This window comes from Sapajus apella, unplaced genomic scaffold (assembly GCF_009761245.1).
Source record: "Sapajus apella isolate SASKATOON/1434 unplaced genomic scaffold, GSC_monkey_1.0 scaffold14, whole genome shotgun sequence".
Lineage (NCBI taxonomy): Eukaryota > Metazoa > Chordata > Mammalia > Primates > Cebidae > Sapajus > Sapajus apella.
The window spans coordinates 17,571,114-17,579,980 of NW_022436954.1; the positions used below are offsets into that span (position 1 = coordinate 17,571,114).

At 47.8% G+C, this 8,867-nt stretch overlaps 1 long non-coding RNA gene across 1 annotated transcript; it reads right to left on the reverse strand.

Annotated features, from left to right (window-relative positions):
- Positions 1 to 4,423: 4,423 nt before the first annotated feature.
- LOC116554479 lies at positions 4,424 to 6,657 on the reverse strand. The gene is made up of 3 exons (XR_004270209.1): positions 6,509 to 6,657; positions 5,389 to 5,483; positions 4,424 to 4,806 (listed from the first exon to the last, which is right to left on the reverse strand). It is a non-coding gene; the product is annotated as an uncharacterized LOC116554479 (long non-coding RNA).
- Between the last annotated feature and the right edge of the window lie 2,210 nt (positions 6,658 to 8,867).

An 8,867-nucleotide genomic window follows, 5' to 3' on the forward strand; every position in this document is an offset into this window, starting at 1 on the left:
GTGAAAGAATTAAGTTTCCACCCATGTAAAGAGCTGGGGAAAGATGCCCCAGGGACAGAGACCAGTCAGTGCAAAGGCCTTATGGATTGAGTGGGCTTGGATTCAAGGATCAGAAGGAGCACTGATGTGGGCAGAGTGAGGTGAGGGACTGGTGCTGAAGAGGAGGACGGCTGAAAGGTAGGCAGGGGCTAGATCACATGGGCCTCCTTAGTCAAGGATTAGTTTCTCTCTCTCTCTTTTTTTTTTTTTTTAGAAACTCTGAATGTGTTGAAGAGACTTTAGAGGGATTTAAAATATAGGAAGTAACAAAGTCTGACTTAGATTTACAAAGATCCCTCTAGCAGCTGACGGAGTGACAGTCTATAGGGAACAAGAGCAGAAGCTCTATTCTCCCCAGCAGATCGCAGGCACCTTTCAAGGATGAGGAAATTGAGGCCCAGAGAGCTGACAGATCTGTCCCAGCTCACTCCATTTTGAAGTTTTGGTTCCCAGACCAGTGTCCCTTTGTGACTATTCGTTCTCTAACTGAGGCACAACTGACCAGGCTCCAGATGAAGCTTCTCGGGCTGGTTTGTAAAGCAGGCGAAGCCCCTGGGACAGCCAGGCACCTACCTTGATGATGCTCCTGCTTCATCACAGGTCCTGTTGAGCCCAGCTCATGGTTTATCCAGGTCATACCAGTCTGGTCTGTCACAATAAGAGGTGGGGGAGCATCGAAAGAAAACAAGGCTCCCGGCTGGGCGTGGTGGCTCATGCCTGTAATCCCAGCACTTTGGAAGGCCGAGGCAGGTGGATCATGAGGTCAGGAGTTCAAGACCAGCTTGGCCAAGATGGTGAAATCCCGTCTCTACTAAAAACACAAAAATTAGCTGGGCATGGTGGCACGCACTTGTAATCCCAGGTACTTGGGAGGCAGAGGAAGAGACTTGCTTGAACCCAGGAGGTGGAGGTTGCAGTGAGCTGAGATCAAGCCACTGCACTCCAGCCTAGGTGAGAGAGTGAGATGCCATCTCAGAAAAAAAAAGAAAAAGAAAACAAGGCTTCGTGGGAGCTTCTGCAGATGTTGGCATGAATTCCTAAGCCCCCAAATTTGTGTTATTCTCCTTTCTTCTTCCCCAACATCTAGTCCATCAGCAAATCCTTCTCAATCTTCAAACATTTGCTGACTCTGACCCTCTTTCTCCAGAGCCACCAGGAAGCACACCTTCAGGAAGCACCTTCTCTGTTCTATCCCAAAGGGCACCGTCACATACACTATAATATGAATCATGACCCCTGGAGCCACGTGGAATGTCTACATCTCTCCCTCCCCACCACGGCTACCCTCCTCCAGCAACCATCCTGTCTCTCACAAATATTAGGGCAGCTGAGACCCAGGTCTTAAGCAAGTTAAGACCCAGGCCAGCAGGGGCCTCACAGGTAGAATGAAGGCAATGCTGGTGGGATTTGGGGCTTACCTTGAACAGGCAGTAAGGGCTTTCTGGATACAAGGGAGGGGTCAGTTTGTAAGTTGAGGTAGGAGAAAGAGAAGAATATTTCTATGTGCTTCAGGCAACAGGTTTTTGCTTTATTGAAAGAACCGTTCCTCCTGCCAATTTTGGGGCTGGGGTGAAATGGCCGGATGGGTCCTGGGAGTGCTGCTGAGGTTATCTGGGCTGTCAGAAATTTTTCTCCACAGCTTGGAAAAAGAGGAGGGTCTAAGACTCTGGATGAAGCTGAGAGATCCTTCCATGCTTGGGAACCCAAGAGACCACAGAAACATGAGCTTAGGGAGACTCCAAAGCCTCAGACCCCCTTTCTAAGCTAGCACTGAATTCTGATTGGCTGTCTTTGACTGCCTCAGTTTGTTCCTCCTACTGATTGGCCAGGTTCTTCCTCCCACGGCAGAGCCCTGCTCCAGCCGCCAGGTCCTCCCACCTGCCACAGTGTCACCTGGGATTGGCTGGGCTCTGAAAGGTCAGGCTGGCTTGGCTCTTGCCATCATCAGATTCTTCCTCATTAAACAAATGAATCACAATCCTAATTAATTTGAGCAACAGAATTTATGTAACTACTCCCAGCAGGATGTCTGCTCTCAGTCGGCAGTCAGATTAATTCCTCTCTCTGGGAAATTCCAGCCTTGCTGGTCAATAAACCTTAATGATGACTGAAATCTCCCATCTGTCTCTGCTCAGGGCAGGTAACCCCTGTTAAGCAGACACCCAAATGGCTCGAGGCAGTACCCCAGGCACCAGCAGGACAAGGACAATGATCTCCCAGCCTAGACGTGTCCTGAGCCACATGGAGCACACAGTAGGTGCTTACTTAAGGACAGGGGCTGCCCATTCCAGGGAAGTTCTGAACCACTTAAAGCTCTCAGGAGGTGTGCGGTGTCTACTTATGGAATAAATGAAAGGGAGTGTGTGTTACTCAGATACCTACCAAATGGTCTCAAGATCCAAGCAAGCTTCTCCAGCTCTTTCCAGCCTTTGCTCCCCCTATTTCCCATGACTGTAACCCAATTCTGTCTTTTTACTATTTTGAACTTTCCAGACTCAGAAATTTGGTTCTTAATGTTTCCTGCCCTTGAACTGTCCATCCCAGCCCTCTCTCTCCAAAATAGACTTCATGCTGGCTGCATGGGAGGGAGGGGTAGCAAAGTGCAAAGTGTTCCAGAATTAGTGCTAGTTCTGACTCTGCCACTTACTCATTGTACTTCACCTCTCTGTTCTTAACCTTTCTCTCATATGTAAACCACACGAGGTTCTTGGGGAAGATTAAGAAAACATGGCGAGAAGGTATTGCACGGTGCTTGACTCATTTAATTAGTGACGGTGTTTTAGGTAATGGAGATACCTGCTCAAGGCAGACAAGATTCCTGCTCCCAGAGAGTTTAATTTCTAGGAGACAAGAAGCAAGCGAGCAAACATATAAGATAATCTTAGGGATCAGTGCTCAGCAAAAATAAAAGAGAAAAACGTGTGGAAAGAGATGGAGGGGAGTGAGGAACTCTTTGAGGAGGTGCTACTCAGAGACTCAAATGACAAGAAGGAACTAACCACATGACGTCTGGGGGAATGACATTCTAGAAAGAGGGAAAAGAAATTGCTGCTAAGAAGATGTGTGTTAAAAAAAAAAAAAAAAAGAAAAAAAATTGCAAAGGCCCTGAGGTACGATTGAGCTGCTCATTGGAGGCTTTTGCTCTGTGTCTTGTGGGTGAATGGGGTAAGGTTTGATAGCACTGAAAAATTCAGCCACCTATCTAGGGGGAATGTGTAAGGGTAAAGATGTGGACCCAGGTCTTCTGCCCTTAAGAGCAGAGTGCTTGTCACTACAGCACAAAAAAGGTGTAAGAGAAAGGAAAAGTGAGTGGGAGGTGGTGAGGGAGGAACAGACTGCCTTGTCCTCCACCAGATCTAAATCTGTCTCCTTCTGACGGTTGGCAGGATTATAGGATCTGGTTCCCATGAGGGCCTCCACCTCCGCTGGCCTAAGCCGTCAGTGTCGGAAAGCACCGGCCCTAATAGCCCCCTCACTAGGTCAGCTGCGATTCCTTCTTCATTTCCAGCAGGGAGAACCCAAAACTTTTATAATATGGGATTTCTTTTTTCTCATGACAATCATGTTCATTGTAGAAAATTTTAAAAAGTGATAAAAAAAAATCAGCCAGAATTCCAATTTCCAGAAATTTTGGTGTCTTTCTGCAAAGTTCCTATGCTTTATAAAATTTGAACATACTGCACATACAGTTTTGGAATATGCCTTTTTCCTTCGTGAAAAAGAGTCTTCAAATGCCTTTCAACAGCTACACAATAGTTCACTACATGAACGGACTAAAATGTAACTATTTTCGGCCTTTTATTATAAATAACACAAAGAACCCGGAGTCTTTGTTACATAATGTCCTAATAGAGTAGGGGAAGTGCTCTCCAATCTGGTGCTATGTCCTGCGCCCAGGGAAACCATTTTCTTTTTTTTTTTTTTTTTTCTGAGATGGAGTCTTGCTCTATTGTCCAGGCTGGAGCACAGTGGTGTGATCTTGGCTCATTGCAACCTCTGTCTCCTGGGTTCTAGCGATTCTCCTGCCTCAGTCTCCCAAGTAGCTGGGATTACAGGTGTGTGTCACTACACTTGGCTACACTTGGCTAATTTTTGTATGTTTAGTAAAGCTGGGGTTTTGCTATGTTGGCCAGGCGGGTCCACCTTCTTAGCTGGAGGGAACAGGGGTATCTACACTCTGAAACGCCTTGCCCTTGCATAGCACAGTCTACTGTCGATTTCTTCTGAGAAATGAAGATTGTGGCACTTCCCCCAAATTTACCTTCATTCTTAGCTTCTCCTTGTCATTGTGATCCCAGAAAGGATACAATGGGGAAAAAGGGGAGAAAGAAAGGGGGCTGTCATTTGACGCTACATTCAGAAACAAACATATTGCGGATGCATGAATATTCTTTAGCAACATTTTTATTAAATAGTAAATTGCAGGCGAGAGGGCCAGGATCAGGCCCTGGTTTCAGTATGCCAGAGTCTAAGGTGACTGTGTTTGGTTTCTGCAGGGGCCTGCATGGAGGCAGGCATGGGAGGCAGGGTTCAGGTTCTAATGATTGTAGGGTGTTAGGGGTAAAGTGGGGTGGCCCGTCTATAGTAGGCCTGGGGAACCTGGCAGCTGGGGGTGACTGGGAAAGCACTTGAGGACCCGGGTGGCGCCCAACATTCATTCGCAGTGTGGCCGGAAGGGTGGCTTGCCTCCTGTGTGTGGATGGCGCTCAGGTTAAAGTTCCTCCTTGGCACCACTACCATCATCATGTCTCTTGTTTCTGGCTTGGGCTGAAAAAAAAAATCGAACCAGAGAGAGAGAAAGGCACAGGAGAAGAGGCAATGAGGAGAACAGTGTAAAGATGAGAAAAAGGAGACAGAGGGAAAAAGTCCTTGGAGGGAGGCAGGTCCTTTGACAAGTGGAATCTTTCTGGTAGACGTTTAAGCAGCAAGAGGCACTTTTGGTCCTGGGCAAGCTTATTACACATAGCTGATGAGCTCTCAAGGGCCAATGACAAGTATTCAGATACCCAATCGGTCGGGGAAATGGCGTTTGTCAGCTCTACTAACTACAGACCCTGCCTCTAAACTGATTTGGTGCCCTGTTTCTGCAAATCAATTTCTCAAACTTTCTGGGAGCTGATTATTTCTCAGTGGAGCAGACAATGACAAACTAGTGCCAGGGAACAGTCCTTCTTTCAGGCTCCCGGAAATCCTGGGGAGGGAGGGAGGAGTGGAAAACATTTTGGTGGCCTGGGTTAGAGTCAGGAGGTGGGGGGAGGGAAGGGATGGGGAGAAAGAATATGGGGAAAGGAGAAGAGGAGGAGGGGTGGGTATGGGCGAAGGAGTTCCGCCCTTCTTACCCATGCTCACCTCTTGCTGCCAAATAATTATACTGTCTTCTTTTCAGGCTGCAGGAAATGGTGTTCCGGTATTCACTGGGAAAGCCCAGCAGTCATTGTCAGCTTCTGAGGCATATGAATGGGGTACAGAGGGGAGGCCACGGTGTTGGTTGGGAAAACCGAGAAGGCAGCAAATGCAGGGGCCTCACTCTTACTATGGGAACACATCTGCGTTCAACTTGGTGAGAATTGAATGTTTCAAAAGGACCTTTTATCAGGAAACTACAGGAAAGAATCAAAACAACCCATAAGTGGGGTTACAGGGCATTCTTCAGTTTCAATAGCTTTTTCATTTCTATCTAACCCTGTCTGAGTGGACCAAAATGCTTCCTCTTATTTTTAGACAGGGTCTCACTCTGTCACACAGGTTGGAGGGCAATGGTGCAATCTCGGCTCACTTGCAGCCTCCACCTCCCTGGTTCAAGTGATTCTTGTGCCTCAGCCTTCCAAGCAGCTGAGTAGCTGGGATTACAGTCGCCCACCACCACACCCAACTAATTTTTGTATTTTTGTTAGATATGGAGTCTTGCCATGTTGGCCAGGCTGGTCTCGAACGCCTGTCCTCAAGTGATCTACCCGTCTCAGCCTCCCAAAGTGCTGGGATTACAAGTGTGAGCCTCTGCGTTTGGCCATCCTCTGTCTTTTGAGGTCACACTCAGGAGGCCTTTCTGGTAAGCAGCCACTTCCCCTCACCCTCCAAGCTCTCCTTTGGCTGAAGGGCATCTCTTCTTCCTTCCATTTGAGCATCCTCCTGGCTCTGCATCCTGGTAGTGCTTCTCTACTCTGGCCCTTTCCCTGACGTTCACAATTAACTAGCCTGTGGGTAATCTGGGTTCTCCCCTTCTTGAGGTAGGGCATCTTCCACAATATCCAAAAGCAAAGGGGTTGAAAGATTATGGACAATCAATCCTCTCCTTATGAAAAAGCAACTGAGCCCCAAGATGAGGAAGAGATTCACCCACGGTCACAGAATGACGGAATGGCAGGTGTGGGGGCGGAATCCAGCCAGTGTAGCCTACCTAACACTACTATTAGTAAAACCCATTAGTAAGTACTAAGCCTTTTCCCCTTCCCCGTCCAAAGGCTCTAACCTGTGTGTGAGTCTAGGCTGACCCTACCGTCCCCTCCCCATTCCCCCTGCCTACGATGCCCAGGGCCTCGTGGTGAGACCAGCAGCTGCGGGCAGCAGGCTCTTCTCCATGGGCTCAAATAGCAGGGAGCGATAGGCCTGCCCTCCAACGTTTGTGTCGGGGGTAGTCCTCATTGGCCCAGCAGAAGTGATTGACAGGTCAGTAGCCCAGTGAATGATGAGCCTGGGAAGCGTGGTGGCCGTTACCAGTCAGTCCTCGCATCGCGAGATCCTGGGGTAACGGTTTTATTTATATTTTCCCCCGAGTTGATTCAGCCGTTTATCACACTCCAAATCCAGCGTCTTCTCAGTAACGGGTGAAAAGCAATTTTCTCCCCCAAAGAAGAATGCATTTGGGGCTCTAAAAGTACAAACGAACCCTTCAAGAGAAAATGAGAGTGTCATATTGAATCACTTGATAAAGAGGGTTTTGCTTTGCTAAACAGTTGGTGGGCAAGTGAGTGGGCAGGAGGGAGGGGAAAGGTGGTCGGGACTCGGAGAATGGGGACAGAGGAGTCAGGCAGCAGAAGGCTGGAGTCAAAATTGCTTATTGGAGCTCTTGTAACCTGTGTGAAATGCTGTGGCCTTTCTTGGGGTCTGGATAGGTTCCGGGGCCTGGGGGGAAATGATGGGGTTACTTCTGGGGACTCTAAAGGCCCAGGAATCGGGGGCTAAACTGGCAGTGGGGAGGTGAGGCAGTGTTTTTGCCCACAGAAATGGCTTCTCTGTAACGGCATTTTAGTAAGAGCTGGCGTGGATGTTGAAAAGGGGAGCCTGGACCATGAGCCAATTCCTGAGAGAAATTAATGAGGGTCGGAGCATAGAGATGGAGTGGTCCATCCTTGAAGGGTCTAGTCACATCAGATGTGGCCTCTGGAAGAATGACAGTGGATTATCCCATAAGTGGTTAGAAGATGGAGTTGGAGATAGAGATGAGACAGGGAGTTGAGAGATGGAAAGTTTGGCAAAGGAAAGAGTGTCACGGGGACTGAGAGCTGGAGTCCCAGAAAAGCTGAGCAAAAGCATGCTTGGTACATAGTTGTCACTCAGTAAGTGCTAGCTATTACTCTTGCTCCCTTTGGAAGGGTAGGACAGGGGTTGTTCAGGTCTAGTAGTTCAAAGGCAATAGGAGGAAGTGAGTGGAGAAGTAAAGTAAAAGAGTACCAGGAAAATAGGCCATTCCAGTTGTCTGCTTGTCTCCCGCTGTGATTCTGAGAATTGCAGAAGTCACTCCTCCATTGAGGGAGTGAGAGGGAAGAATCGAACTAAAGAGAATGGGTGTTGGTATGCACCGGAGCTGGAAACCCAAAGGAGGCAAAGTAGGAACGGGGAGAGGCTGCCCTTCCAAGTGTCTTAAATAGAGCCTGTTAGAAGCGAGGTGAAAGAGGAGGGAACAAATGAGAACTAGAATGGGTTGTGGCATGGTTAGACCCTGGGTGAACTGTGTGTGGTATACATAACAGTTGTCATGATTGCTGGGGTGAGGTCGTAGGGAGGAGCCCCCCTAGTTGTCTCTCCTGGGAAAAGGGAATGGTCGTGAGATTCAAGACTCCACTGGAAGTTCTCAACAATCATTGTCACAAATGTCAACTGACTCAGGGACCACTAGTTTTTAGGGAAGAGAGGAAAAGACACTTCTAAATTTTCTATTTGACTAGGAGGGTGTGTACCAGCTGAGGCTCCTGAATAGAGAGTGCATAGTACAGTTCATGAAGGTTCTGAACAGAAAAAATGAAACTTCTGATGTCAATACTCCATTTCCCTTGTCCTTGTCTACCCTCACTAATGTGTGCTCTCTTTTTAGCAAGTCATTGAATCATAGGCATTTGTTGGGCATCTCTGAGGTAGCTAAGAGAAGGTGATGTTGAAGGAAGAGCAAAGAGTGCTTTTGAGTCCCCAAATTACACTGAAATCCATATCTCTGGGGACTCAACAGACTCTCTTTGAGCAACAAAGGAAATGCAAAGCCAGCTGGACTAGCCTACCACCCAAGGAACTGTCTGGGGGAGAAAGCAAGTGGGGAGAGGGGAAGATAAGTAGGCCAGAGAGAGAAAGGGGGGAGACACAGAGAAGGCAGAGACACAATGGAGGGATCAGTGACAGCAGAGGCTGAGGCTGGACCAAGAGGTTAGGAGAGACAGCCCTTGAATGAGCTGGTTAACTTACTTGCCACGTCTTTGAAGTCTTTTCTATTTCCACTGAATATGGTTCTACTAATTTACAAAGAAAATTTATATAGTCTTCCGAGATTCCAGAAAGCACTGCATTTACTAACTCCTGCCTACTTTATGTAAACTGTTCAGAATTTTGTTGCAGCTCCT